We start from the raw sequence: 14,814 nt of genomic DNA on the forward strand, positions 1-14,814 counted from the left end.
AAGAACCAAACTAGTCTGTTACCAGTTAAGGATACTTCTGTGGAGGGATTGGGATGGGGTGAGGGTAGGAGGAGATTGTACTTTTTCCTCCACGGATTTCTGAATTAATACTACTATGATAGAAGTTCCCAAGCACATAATTGTGTTTGGCTCTCAGCCATTTTCCTGTTTCTTCACAGCAAGTATTTAGTGCTTGGATCTGTGCTAAGCTTTTCATGTGCTCCACTTCATTAAACCCTTAAAGCTCAACCTTGCAACTTTGATAATATCTACCCCACTTCACAGGCAAGGAAAGGAAGGCTCAGGATGTTAGATAATTAGATTAAGTTCCTTTCTGTCTGCTATACTGGTCACCCAGCCTTAGAACTTTACCAGGAACTGAAGCAAACCTGCCTTTGACTTAATTTCCCTTTTAAAATCCTTCCCACTCAGAGGAAACTACCCAGCTCAATTGTGGCTGTTAACCATTCCCTGACTTTTTCTTTTCTTTTTTTTTTTTTTTAAAGATTTTATTTATTTATTCGTAGAGACAGAGAGAGAGGCAGAGACACAGGCAGAGGGAGAAGCAGGCTCCATGCAGGGAGCCTGACGTGGGACTCGATCCCAGGTCTCCAGGATCAGACCCCGGGCTGCAGGCAGCGCTAAACCGCTGTGCCTCCGGGGCTGCCCTCCCTGACTTTTTCTTAACAGTTTTAATTCTGAATATGTCCCCTAAACAGCGTATCTTTATATCTTCTTGAACTTCACAAATATGCAATAATTCTTCATGTAGTTCTACTGCAACTTGGGTGTTTTTTGTTGTTCGTGTGTTTTCCTGTAATTTAGATTCCACTCTTCCATACACATTTCTGTCCATTTTTTTAAATTTTTTTTTTAAATTTATGATAGTCACACACACAGAGAGAGGCAGAGACACAGGCAGAGGGAGAAGCAGGCTCCAGGCACCGGGAGCCCGACGTGGGACTCGATCCCGGGTCTCCAGGATCGCACCCTGGGCCAAAGGCAGGCGCTAAACCGCTGCACCACCCAGGGATCCCCCTCTGTCCATTTTTATTTAGGGGGAAAAAAGGCTTTAAAAACTTGTTTTATGTTGATAGGTGTCTCTGGGTACTATATATGAGTACTTCTATTTATGAGTGCATTCTTCAAGGTTACCAGTATCACATAGGAAGTATCAGGGACTGGTTAAGATTCCTGGAGCAAGAGAGATTCACTTTGGGTAGGTAACTTATCCACTCTATCACGGTTTCCCCATTTGTCAATGGGTAGGAGTATCTACCTTTACAAAGAGTTTTCATTAGATTTAAGTATATGCAAACATTTAAACAGTGCCTGGCACATATTAAGCCCTATTTAGGTATTTGCTACAATTACATAATTTTAAACAGCTCAATCATTAATGTGCGAGTCAGTAACACCCTCATCCTTAGTTCCTGATGTCAGTAGTAGATGGTCAACTTCCTGGTCCTGAGGCTTTCCTCTGCATTTTCTTGCTCTTATCTGTATGGTCCAAGCCCTACCCTAGGTGTTGGGACCCTCCTTCCTAAGCTAGCTCAGGGGTTGGGGTATAAGATTAGCCTACAGCCATAGTGAAGGTGGTCACATGAACTTGCATGGAAATCACATTCCAGCCTTCTGCATCCTTGAGCCCCACAGTGTCCCCTCAGGAGTGATGGTGCTTGGTTAAAACCTCTATTCCAAAACACCACCACTCCATGCTCTACGAGTGGAGCAACTTCAGAAGTGAACAGCCCTCCTTCCTAGCCCACTGGCTAGATATCACAGCTTTCTAGCAGCTCTGAGCAGAGACTAGCCTTTCTGCCACTGCAGATGGTGCACCTCCCAGGGCCTGGCTTCTGCCTGTCTCTCCAGGCTTTTCATCCTTGGAATCCTCAGCCACTGGCCAGTCTGTTAGCCCCTTCACAATTTATTCATTTCCCTGTTGGAGAATATGTGTGTTACTTCCTTTTCTCTCCCCATTACGAACACCACCACCAAAGACTTTATAAGTAAGCTCTGGGCAGCCCTGGTGGCTCAGCGGTTGAGCGTCTGCCTTTGGCTCAGGGCATGATCCTGGGATCTGGGATGGAGTCCCACATCGGGCTCCCTGCATGGAGCCTGCTTCTCCCTCTGCCTGTGTTTCTGCCCCCGCCCCCCAATAAGTAAATAAAGTCTTAAAAAAAAAAAAGCTCTATGCCTAATGTGGGGCTTTTTTTTTTTTTTTTTTTAAGAATTTGTTTATTCATGAGAGACCCGCAGAGAGAGGCAGTCTCCACTCAGGAAGCCCGATGCAGGACTCCATCCTGAGTCCCGGCCTGAGCCAAAGGCAGACGCTCAACTGCTGAGCCACCCAGGTGTCCCATAATGTGGGTCTTCAACCCATGACCCTGAGATGGAGTCACATGCTTTACTGAGAGCCAGTCGAGTGGCAACACCACTAAGGACTTGTGTACATAAACTCATACATACATGTGAGTTTGAATAGTCTCCTTTCCTTACATATCCAAACCATGCTGGTGTTACCTTAAAAATAACACCAAAATCTGACTCTTCTCATACCTCCACTACCATCCTACTCTGGTAGGAGCTATCACCAGCTCATCTATATGACTGCAGCAAAACCCAGCTGGTCTCCTGGCTTCCACCCTTACCCCATTACAGGCATATCCACACAGCAGCCAGAAATTTCTCTCCAAATCATGACTTGAGACTTGTCTCTCCCTTGGCTCAGTATCCTGCAAGGGCTCCTATTTCACTGAGAGGGAAACCCAGAGTCTTCACAGAGACCACCCAACAAGGTCCTCCCAAGTCTAGCTGTGTTGTCTCTGACCTCATCTACTCTCCACTCTGCCTCAGCCACAGAGCATGAAGCCAGGAGCTTGTGGGCATTCTCCTGTCAATGTTCAGGGGGTAAAGATTTTGCTTGATGGCTGGGGTCCCAACCACATGCCTTGGTCTGTAGGGTAGACAGAAATTTGTGTCAACAGAGCTTGTGGATGTAATTTGGCTGGTGAGGAAATCCTAGAGTGGAGAAATAAAAACTATCCTGGACATTGTTTGTGGACTGTAACTTTATGCATTTGGAAAACAATTTGGCAATACCTCTGAAATATGCACATTCTCTTCAACCCAGTGCTTCCACTTCTAGAATACACCCTAAATACACCCTGACCAAATTTGCATGCATTATGTAATGTATGTTGTAGATTATGTAGACAAAACTCCTTCATAATGAGTTTTCGGTAATGGGTAATTTCAAGGGGGGGAGGGAGAGGAAACAAATGTTGTCCAACAATTAAATGGACAACTTGTGGTATATTCATAAAATCTAAGACTAGGGGATCCCTGGGTGGCGCAGTGGTTTGGCGCCTGCCTTTGGCCCAGGGCGCGATCCTGGAGACCCGGGATCGAATCCCACATCGGGCTCCCGGTGCATGGAGCCTGCTTCTCCCTCTGCCTGTGTCTCTGCCTCTCTCTCTCTCTCTGTGTGACTATCATAAATAAATAAAAAAAATTAAAAAAAAAATCTAAGACTAGAGAGCAGTGATGTGTTAGATGCAGTGGTGGTATGACTAATGTGCCAGCATGGATTAATCTCACAAACATGAAGGGAAAAAAAGGCAAATTACAAAAGAATACATATGTGGTGTGTACTGTTTAAAAACATTTACAGCTTAACTATTGTTTAGAGTTAAGTATAATATATTAAAAGAAGGGATCCCTGGGTGGCGCAGCAGTTTAGCGCCTGCCTTTGGCCCAGGGCACAATCCTGGAGATCCGGGATCGAATCCCACGTCGGGCTCCCGGTGCATGGAGCCTGCTTCTCCCTCTGCCTGTGTCTCTGCCCCTCTCTCTCTCTCTGTGTGACTATCATAAATAAATAAAAATTAAAAATATATATATATTAAAAGAAATGTGTGGGATTGCAAAATGCTAAATTCAAGCAAGTAGTTACCCGGGCTGTGACCCGGGGGTGCGTAGAAAAAGTAATGCAGTCAAGGAGGTATACTTGGGGGCTCCATGGGAGCTCACGGTATAATTTTCCATGTTTTTGTATATCTGAACTGTTCCTTAATAACTTAAAAGCATGGTTTGGGACCTGCAAATCCTGCAGGACTGAGCAAAGGCAAAAGCCAGGTCGTTTCCACAGGAACACCTGCAGGCTCTGAAGGTCTCACATGGAGCTCCCTTGGAAGACATCCAGAGGGCAGCCTGGGTGGCTCAGAGTTTTAGCACCACCTTCAGCCCAGAGCGTGATCCTGGAGTCCCAGGATCGAGTCCCACAATAAGAAACTCTGATAACAGCATGTATGAAGGCCGAAGATGTTCAAAGAGATTGAATTTAGTCTATTGTGCACAGACAGGGCATTACAAAGAAAGAGTAGGTGGCTGTTAAAAGGAAACAAATGAGGGGTCCCTGGCAGTTGGTAGAGCATATGATCTTAGGGTTGTAAATTCAAGCCCCACACTGAGTGCGGAGATTACTTAAAAATAAAATTTTTAATTTGGCTTGGGTCATGATCCCAGGGTCATGAGATTGAGCCCTGCCTCAGGCTCCTGTGGAGCCTGCTTGAGATTCTATCTTCCTCTCCTGCCTCTTCCCCCAGCCTGCTTGCACACTCTTTTTCTCTCAAAAAAATTTTAAGTATATATTTTTTTTTTAATTTTTTTTTTTATTTATTTATGATAGTCATACAGAGAGAAAGAGAGAGGCAGAGACACAGGCAGAGGGAGAAGCAGGCTCCATGCGCCGGGAGCCTGATGTGGGATTCGATCCCGGGTCTCCAGGATCGCGCCCTGGGCCAAAGGCAGGCGCCAAACCGCTGCGCCACCCAGGGATCCCCCTTAAGTATATTTTTTAAAGATTATTTTAAAGAAAAGAGAGAAAGAGCACAATTTGGGCGAGGGGCAGAGGGAAAGAATCTTCAAGCAGACTCCTGCTGAGCACAGAGCCCCACACAAGTCTTGATCCCCCCAATCCATGAGATCATTACCTGAGCAGAAACCAAGAGCCAGACACTTAACCAGCTAAGCCACTCATTGTGCCCCCCTGCAAAAATGAATCTCTAAATTTTTTTTTTTTTAAATAAACCAAATAGGGATCCCTGGGTGGCTCAGCGGTTTGGTGCCTGCCTTTGGCCCAGGGCGCGGTCCTGGAGTCCCGGGATTGAGTCCCACGTCAGGCTCCTGGCATGGAGCCTGCTCCCTCCTCCTGTGTCTCTGCCTCTCTCTCTCTATGTCTATCATAAATAAATAAATAAATCTTTAAAATAAAATAAAATAAGCCAAATGAAACAAGTAGAAATACTCAAATTGAAATAAGCAAGTATGTAAACACGATAAGTTAAATAACAGAAAAACCAAATAGAAAATTGTGAGTGGAAGAAGAAATCCATAATGTGGAGCAGAGAAAACAAGCGAATAATTTTCTTTTTAACAAGTGAATAATTTTGGGATGCATGGCTGACTCACTGGTTGAGTGTCTGCCTTTAGCTCAGGGCATCATCCCGGAGTCCTGGGATCGAGTCCTACACTGGGCTCCTTGTGTGGAGCCTGTTTCTCCTTCCTGTGCCTCTCTCTCTCTCTCTCTCTCTCTCATGAATAAATAAAATCTTTTTAAAAACCACAAGTGAATAATTTGAAAAGGAAGGATGGTATGAAATGCTCCAACCTCTGGCATTGTGTGTGTAGAGCTGCCCTCACCTTGTTGGTTTGTTACAATGCTGCAGTCAGAACAGCTCTGCCCAGGGACACATGGGCGCATCTGGCTTGGAGCAGTTCAGGGCCATCTGTTAGTTTGCTTATGCAGTACTTTTCCCATCTATTAACATCCTACTTTCCCATGATTCTCTCTCTCTCTCTCTCTCTCTTTTTTTTTTTAAGATTTTGTGTATTTATTCATAGAGACACAGAGAGAGAGAGAGAGGCAGAGACACAGGCAGAGGGAGAAGCAGGCTCCATGCAGGGAGCCCGACGTGGGACTCGATCCCGGGTCCCCAGGATCACGCCCCGGGCTGCAGGTGGTGCTAAACCCCTGCGCCACTGGGGATGCCCCATGATTATCTTTTGATTGTTGTATTATTTCCCAAAGAATAAGGAAACAGATTATCCCTAAGGGTTAAAGTATCTGCTGACTTTTAAAATGTTAAATATTATTGCTGGCAGTCAGGTGAACCTCAGGTGGTGGTGGGTCACAGACTAGATTGACTACTGCCTGTCATTAAACCCTGAAATCTAAAGAATGTAGCAAAGATAGAGATGTCACCAATTATCCCCAGTTATCTGCTGATACCAGGTAATAAACTAGGGCGTGGGTGGGGTGGGGTGGGAGCTGTCTCTAAAGAGCCTTGCAACAGCTCTCTCTGGATCAGGGAGCTTTCCATTTCCTACTGGTCTGCAGAGATTGGCTGTGCTCCACCCTGGGTTATTTTCTTATAAAGGAGGGCAATCAACTATTCTAAAAAACTAGTTTTTAAACTTTTTATTATGAAGCTTTTTTTTTTTTTTAAGTCAAATCTACACCCAATGTGGGCCTCAAATTCATGACCTCAAGATCAAGAGTTGTGTGCTCTAAGAGCTAGCCAGGCGCCCCTGAAGCTTTTGCAACAGCAGGAAGGGGCGCCTGGGTGGTTCAGTCAGTTAAACGTCCAACTCTTGGTTTTGGCTCAGGTCATGATCTCAGAGTCCCGAGATGGATCCTGGAGCTGAGCTCTGCACTGGGTGTGGAGCCTGCTTGTGATTCTCCCTCTCCTGCCCTCCCCCTCTAAAAAAAACAAAAAACAAACAAACAAACAAAAACAGTAGAAACACTAGTACAAAGAACACCCATATATCCACACCTAAATCCAACAGTTGTCAACATTTTTCTGTATTTAAAAAATGTCATATATACATATTTTAAAGATTTTATTTATTAATTCATGAGAGACACAGAGAGAGAGAGGCAGACATAGGCAGAGGGAGAAGCAGTCTCCATGCAGGGAGCCCGATGTGGGACTGGATCCTGGGACTCTAGGATCACACCCTGGGGCAAAGGCGGCGCTAAACTGCTGAGCCACCCGGGCTGCCCTGTCATATATATATATATTAAATTAAGGGCTCCTGCTTGGCTTTGTCAGTAGAGCATGTGACTCTTGATCTCAGGATCACTGAGTTCAAATCCCACATTGGTCCTAAAGCTTGCTTCAAAAAGAAAAAAAATAATAATAAAAGAAAAACTTAAAAAATATATATTAAATTATATATGTGTATGTGTTTGCATATACATGTATTTGGCAGACTCATTTCAAAGTGAATCATCATGACATTTTATCTCTAAATACTTTAGCATTCATGTCCAGTGTAAGGACATTTACCACTATACTATTGTCATATCTAAGAAAATTGACCATGATTCCTAATTTTACTCATACTTAATTGATATTCAGATTTTTCCAGCTGTTCTCAAAATGTCTTTTATGGCAAGTTTTGGGGTTTTAAGCTTTTTTTTTTTTTTAAGATCTTATTTATTAAAAAAAAAAAAAAGATCTTATTTATTTATTCATGAGAGACACAGAGAGAGAGAGGCAGAGACAGGAGAAACAGGTTCCATGCAAAGAGCCTGATATGGGACTTGATCCTGGGTCTCCAGGATCATGCCCTGGGCTAAAGACAGGCACTAAACCACTGAGCCACCTAGGGATCCCCCAACATTGATCTTTTGAAGAGACTAGGCCAGTCATCTTACAGAATGTCCTACATATTGGCTTTGTCTAGTTGTGCCCTTCTGTTTTGAACTTGTTCCTCAATCTTCTCTGCATTTTTTTTAAACTGGAAGTTGCCCTTAAAGGCCTACTTAGATTCTGGTTATATAGTTTGGGCAAGAATACTTCAAGTCTGACACTATGTATTAGTTTCTGTGGCTACTGTAACAAAGTACTACATACTTGGGGGTTTACAGCAACAGGTATTTATTCTCACAGTCCTGGAAGCCAGAAGTCTAAGACAGTTTGCGTGGGTCAAAATCAAGGTGTCTACAGGGCCTTGACCCCTGCAGAGGCCCTAGGGGAGAATCCATTCCCTGTCTCTTCCAGCTTCTGATAACTGTTGGCATTCCTTGTGACTTGAAGTGAACTGAGGCCCTCCAATAGGCCTCCTTGGCACACTGCCTTCTTCTCTTCATTCTTTGTGTTGAATCTTCCTCTTCTTCCCGATACAACCATATAAATGATTGCATTTAGGGTCCACCCAATAAGCCAGGATAATCTCCCATCTCAAAATCCTTGACTGAATTACATCTGCAAGGCAGCATTCACAGGTTCCAGGGATTAGGATGTGGTTATCTTTTAGGAGATCATTTTCAGTTTACCATGCGCTATGTGATTCACAGGGCCTTGTATCAGGGAGATCCATCATATCTACCTGTCCCGTTCTTTTTTTTTTTTTATGATAGTCACACACAGAGAGAGAGAGAGAGAGAGAGAGGCAGAGACACATGCAGAGGGAGAAGCAGGCTCCATGCACCGGAAGCCCGATGTGGGATTCGATCCCGGGTCTCCAGGATTGCGCCATGGGCCAAAGGCAGGCACCAAACTGCTGCGCCACCCAGGGATCCCCTGTCCCGTTCTTTTTATTAAAGTAGGCTCCATGCCCAGTGTGGAGATTGAACTCACAACCCTGAGATCAAGAGTCACGTGCTCCACTGACTGAGCACCCAGGTGCCCCTATTACTACTTTTTTTTTTCTATTACTACTTGTTAAAAGTAAATTCTAGGCCCAACATGGGACTTGAACTCCTGATCAAAAAGATCAGGTGTCACATGCTCTACCACTGAGCCAGCCAGGTGCCCCTAATTATGTATAATTTAAAGAAGACTAATAGGGGTGCCTGGGTGCCTCAGTCAGTTGGGCAGCTACCTTTGGCCCAGGTCATGGTCCTGGGGTCCTGGGATTGAGCCCTGCATCAGGCTTCCTGTTAAATGTCAGCCTGCTTCTCCCTCTCCACCATTTGTACTCTCTCGTGTGCTCTCTCTCTCTCTCTCAAATAAATAAATTAAAAAAAAAATAAAGAAGACTAATAACATGTACTTACTGCTGAGCTTAAGATCACTAAACTTGATATCACTAGATATCACTAAACTTGTGGCAGGCAGATTTGACAGCCGCAAAGGATATGATTTCTGGTCCCAATCTCACAGGAGTGTCAACTTCTGTTAGGACTTTTTCCGATGGGATGCCTCCCATCGGGTGGCTTAGTGGGTTTAGCACCTGCCTTCGGTCCATTGGGTGGCTCAGTGGGTTTAGCACCTGCCTTCAGCCCAGAGCGTGATCCTAGGGTCCCAGGACCAAGTTCCACATCGGGCTTCCTGCAGGGAGCCTGCTTCTCCCTCTGCCTACGTCTCTGCCTCTCTCTGTGTGTCTCTCATGAATAAATAAATAAACTTTTTTTTTTAAAGACTTTTCCAGAGACACTTCCCTGACCTTGATCCAGAACAAAGTCGGAGGCCAGTTCATCCTGAAGACATGGCCTTTTGTTTATAAAAGGAGGTAGACAGCTTGTGAGCTGCAGTTTGCCAATTTGATTTTTAGAAATATTACATTCAAACATTATTTGATTCCTGAGTTTTTTAGTGGTAAATTATGCACCCAAAGTGCAGTCTTGCATTGTGAGGGTAAGGAAAGGGGACAGAAAGAACTTTCTTGTTTAATCTTCAGCCCTTCTCAGGCCTCTGGCTTTATATTCTGATGACAGATCTGAGATGCACTGAAACCCTGATTTCAGCACTAAGCATCGGCTGATATCCCCAGGGCAAGCAGGGCCTCCGAGCCCACTTGATTTTCTGGATTCTTGCTTTCTGTTATTCATGGTTTTTGAAGATTTCTCCTACTTTTCTGCCAGCTAAGCCTTACACTGAAAATGTGTTCTTAAGAATATTCTACCCAGAGTATTAGGAAAGGGGCCACCTGGGTTGCTCAGGGGTTGAGCGTCTGCCTTTGGCTCAGGTCATGATCCCAGGATCCTGGGATCGAGTCCCCACACCGGGGAACCTGCTTCTCCCTCTGCCTATGTTTCTGCTTCTGTCTGTATGTCTATCATGAATAAATGAATAAAATATTTTTTAAAAAGAATATTATAAAAGGGAAATGTACTCTTTCATTGTAACTTGGGTCAGGTTTGTTTGCTCAAAAAGAAGCGCAAGCGTTTGTCTTAGATCTTCTCTCCTAAACTTTCTTTGGGCAGAATTGATTGACCTCCTCCTGTTCCTTCTTGGTAGCAACTTCTGGTTGTGAGGACTGACTAGTGAAAAAGGGTACCTGGTGGCTGATATTTGCTTCTCAATCTCTGTGATCTTTTCCTTTCTTTTTTTTTTAAGATTTTATTTATTTATTCATGAGAGAGAGAGAGAGAGGGAGGGAGGGAGAGAGAGAGAGGCAGAGACACAGGCAGAGGGAGAAGCAGGCTCCATGCAGGGAGCCAAACGTGGGACTTGATCCCGGGCCTCCAGGATCACGTTCTGGGCTGCAGGTGGCGCCAAACCGCTGAGCCACCCAGGCTGCCCCTTATGATCTTTTCCCACCCTTTAAGGGCAGCCTGAGGACTGGGAGAGCTGAGTAGGTTCAATTCAGAACCAAGGGACTGGGGAGGGACTGGGTGGATGAAGGGGAGGGGCCTGTACTCGGGCCGACTGCGTGCTAGAATGTGGCTGCTTGCCCTGGAGGCTCTCAATGGGCTGCCGGCTCTGTGCCATTTGTACAGGAAAACATTATACCTTCCTCTCACAGCTTCCAGACATCCTTCCAACTCCTCCTTTACATTAAAAGGGACCCCCTGTGTCCATCTGGGTCCTCACCTTGAGAGCCGCTGGCCTAGCTTCTTACCCATCCTGGATTTGTCTTGCCTCCTGAATGAGGCACCCACTATGTGCCAGCTGTTGTGGTGGGCATTCAGGGTGCTGGGGTAAATGGGCAGCACTGGTTTCTTTATTTTATTTTATTTTTTATTTATTTATGATAGTCACAGAGAGAGAGAGAGAGAGAGAGAGAGAGAGAGAGGCAGAGACATAGGCAGAGGGAGAAGCAGGCTCCATGCACCAGGAGCCTGATGTGGGATTCGATCCTGGGTTTCCAGGATCGCGCCCTGGGCCAAAGGCAGGCGCCAAACCACTGTGCCACCCAGGGATCCCAGCACTGGTTTCTTTAAACATGAATTCTTTCTACTGAAAGTTTCTCTTTTGAGATCTTTTCTACACTGTTGCGAAGTCAATTCTTCCTAAGTCTAGGCTAAATGTCTAAGACAGTTTCCCAAAGTGCAGTCCAAAGACCCCAGCATCATTCAGCGTCTCCAGCAGTTCCCATTAAAATGTAAAGTCCCTTGGGGCACCTGCGTGACTCCGTTGGTTGAATGGTTCAGCAGCCAACTCTTGGTTTCCTCTCAAGTCATGATCTCAGGGTTGTGAGACTAAGCAGCCATCAGGCTCCTCACCCAGAGGAGAGTCTGCTGGAGGTTCTCTCCCTCCCTCCCCCTCTCCCTCTCACCCCACTAGGGTTTATCTTTTTCTCTCTCCCAAATCAGTCAATCTGTAAAATACAAAGTCCCAGACTGAATCTGCAGGTCTGGGATGGGACCCAGGGCTCTGCCCCACTCCCTCCTAGGGAGGATCCTCTCAGCTGAGGGTTTGTGGCTAAGAAGAAACAAGGTCACTCTTCACAAGCCTTCTGCCACCTCTTACACAGTAGCTCATGAGTCAGACATTCATGGTATCATTTCCTCTCTTTCCTCCAGTATTGCATTTTTTAAAAGATTTATTTATTTATTCATGAGAGACACACAGAGAGAAAGAGAGGCAGAGACACAGGCAGAGGGAGAAGCAGGCTCCATGCAAGGAGCTGGATGTGGGACTTGATCCCGGGATTCCTGGATCATGCCCTGAGCCAAAGGCAGGCACTTAACCGCTGAGTCATCCAGGCATCCCCGGTATTGTATTTTCTTGTGTGTGTGTGTGTGTGTGTGTGTGTGTGTGTGTGTGTGTGTGTGTTCCACATTGGGCTTGAACCCATGACCCTGAGGTCAAGACCTGAGCTAAAATGAAGAGTCAGAGTCCTATCTGACTGAGCCCACCCAGGCGCCCCCTCCTCCAGTATTCCTAATGACACTGTTAGCAAGATGTGCAATTTTTAGTGGTATTCGACAGATGTCCTGGGTCTGCAGATGCCACCCGCTCTATTCCTCCTGCTTCATACCTATTTCATGATCTCCATTAGAAAATCAGGCACACACACTCCCAACCCCACTGCCTGGGTTTCTTTCTTTTTTTTAAAAAAATATTTTATTTATTTATTCATGAGAGACACACACATACACACACACAGAGAGAGAGAGAGGCAGAGACACAGGCAGAGGGAGAAGCAGGCTCCACACAGGGAGCCCGATGCCGGACTGGATCCCGGGACTGGATCCCGGGACCCCAAGACCACGCCCAGGGCCTAAGGCAGGTGCTAAACCGCTGAGCCACCCAGGGATCCCCTTAGGTTTCTTTCTTTCCTCAGATGTCCCCTTGCCTCCTGCTGGCCAGATTCTTCCTCTGCAAGGGTCCCCTGCATCGTTGGAACAGTGTGCTTTACTGGCCAAGGTAGAGTAGTGCATCAACCAGTTTAGTCTGAGTAGTGGTAGGTATGAGGTGGCAAATTAAGCATTTACCCTGCCTTTTCCTACAAACCACACTTTGGAGTAACTCAAAAGCTCTGATGAGGGAAAGCTCTTTTTTTTACTGAAGAATTCTAGGTAACAAATGGGATAGAAATAATAGAATTTTAAAATCAATATTTTACAACTGCTTAAAGTAACTGATTCAGACAAAACCCATCTGTGTGTGGGTGAAACTGTCAGCTGGAAGGTTGATGTTCCTTACAAAGGAACGGTCAGGCTATGGCCACCTGAACCCACTGTTCACTCTCAGCTTTACTCAGAGAGGGACCAGCAGACAGGAATTGCCCCCTGGGTTGGGGGAGCCCACAGCAGAAAGCACCTACTATCTGGGAAGGGATCTTATCCTCCTGTTGCCCCCCCCCCCACTGCCTCCAAATGGAATTTCAGGTTTGATAACTGGAAATGCAAAGGATGGAGGAAGAAGATGCCCCTATTTCTGCATAGATGGTATCAAGAAACAGAAAGAGAGGAAGTGAGACTGTGGATTTACCTAGACATAAGAAACATCATCAAAATGTATTGTAGGTTTTCTTTGGATCCTGATTTGAACAAAACAACTATAAGGGGCAGCCCAGGTGGCTCAGCGGTTTAGTGCCGCCGTTAGCCCAGGGTGTGATCCTGGAGACCCTGGATCGAGTCCCACGTCGGGCTTCCTGCATGGAGCCTGCTTCTCCCTCTGCCTGTGTCTGTGCCCGCCCCCCCGTGTCTCTCATGAATAAATAAATAAAATATTTTAAAAAACCAACTAGAAGCAAGATATTGAGACATTTGATGAAATTTGCCCATTGACTGGATATTAGATGATACCAGAGTTGTTAAATGTTTCGGGTGGGCAATAGCATTATGGTTATAAAATAAAATGTTCCATTTTAAAGAACGAGATGCATATTTAAGAATGTAGGGGTGAGGCATGCCTGGGTGGCTCAGCAGTTCAGCACCTGCCTTCAGCTCAGGGTGTGATCCTGGAGTCCTGGGATCAAGTCCCACATTGGGCTCCCTGCGTGGAGCCTCCTTCTCCCTCTGCCTGTGTCTCTGCCTCTCTGTCTCATGAATAAATTAAATCTTAAAAAAAAAAAAAAAAGTCTGAGTATCCAGACATTTTTAAAAAACCAAAACAAAGTATTTCAACCAAGGAAAGGAAATAAAAAAAGAATCAGAAGAAGCAAATATTGGACACGTGGGGTGTACATGGGTTTCATTAAACTATTTTCTCTACCTTTGTGTTTTTTAAAATGTAAGTGAAAAAAATTGAAGTATTACATTATTGATCACAAATTCTGAATCAAATATAATATAATTGCACCATATCCTCACATACAGTGAGATTATTCCATTTTTTCTGACAGAATGAATTATCCTAACATTTCTTAGAGAAGCACGTTAAAAGTAAAATAAACCTCTAACTGTAAGTGGATATAGGCCTTATTCCTCAGTCTTTACCACTCTTACCACCTCATCTAGGCCTTGTATTTTCTTTCCAAACAGGAAAGCTACGGCTTTCCCACTCATCTGTAGGCTGCCCATCCTCTTCATAGCATTTGCCTTAGGATAGTGCTATTTGCTCACATATGCTTATTTTTCTGCCATGTTGGCCTGGGAGAGGCTTCCTTTTTTTTTTTTTTTTTTTGGGAGAGGCTTCCCATGTGCACTTCACACACCTGCGCCCTGCATCACAGAGGACTCCATCTCAGCAATACAAAACAGGGCAGATTTTTAAATATCCCTTGGGGCTCCCCCTGCTACTCATTACATCTATGAAATTGAATCTGTTTTTCTGTGATAAAGAAGAGGGTAGGGATCCCTGGGTGGCGCAGCGGTTTGGCGCCTGCCTTTGGCCCAGGGCACGATCCTGGAGACCCGGGATCGAATCCCATGTCGGGCTCCCGGTGCATGGAGCCTGCTTCTCCCTCTGCCTGTGTCTCTGCCTCTCTCTCTCTGTGACTATCATAAATAAATTAAAAAAAAAAAATTTAAAATAAAAAAAAAAAGAAGAGGGTAAAAGGGAAAGGAGGATTCAATTTGCTACATGAGCAATAAATGCATCAGCTTCTTCCTCAAAACTCTTCCCTGGCCACTTAGAAGTGCACACACAGAACAGACACAAAGATGCACATTAACACAATCACACA

Source organism: Vulpes vulpes, chromosome 1 (genome assembly GCF_048418805.1).
Source record: "Vulpes vulpes isolate BD-2025 chromosome 1, VulVul3, whole genome shotgun sequence".
Classification (NCBI taxonomy): domain Eukaryota; kingdom Metazoa; phylum Chordata; class Mammalia; order Carnivora; family Canidae; genus Vulpes; species Vulpes vulpes.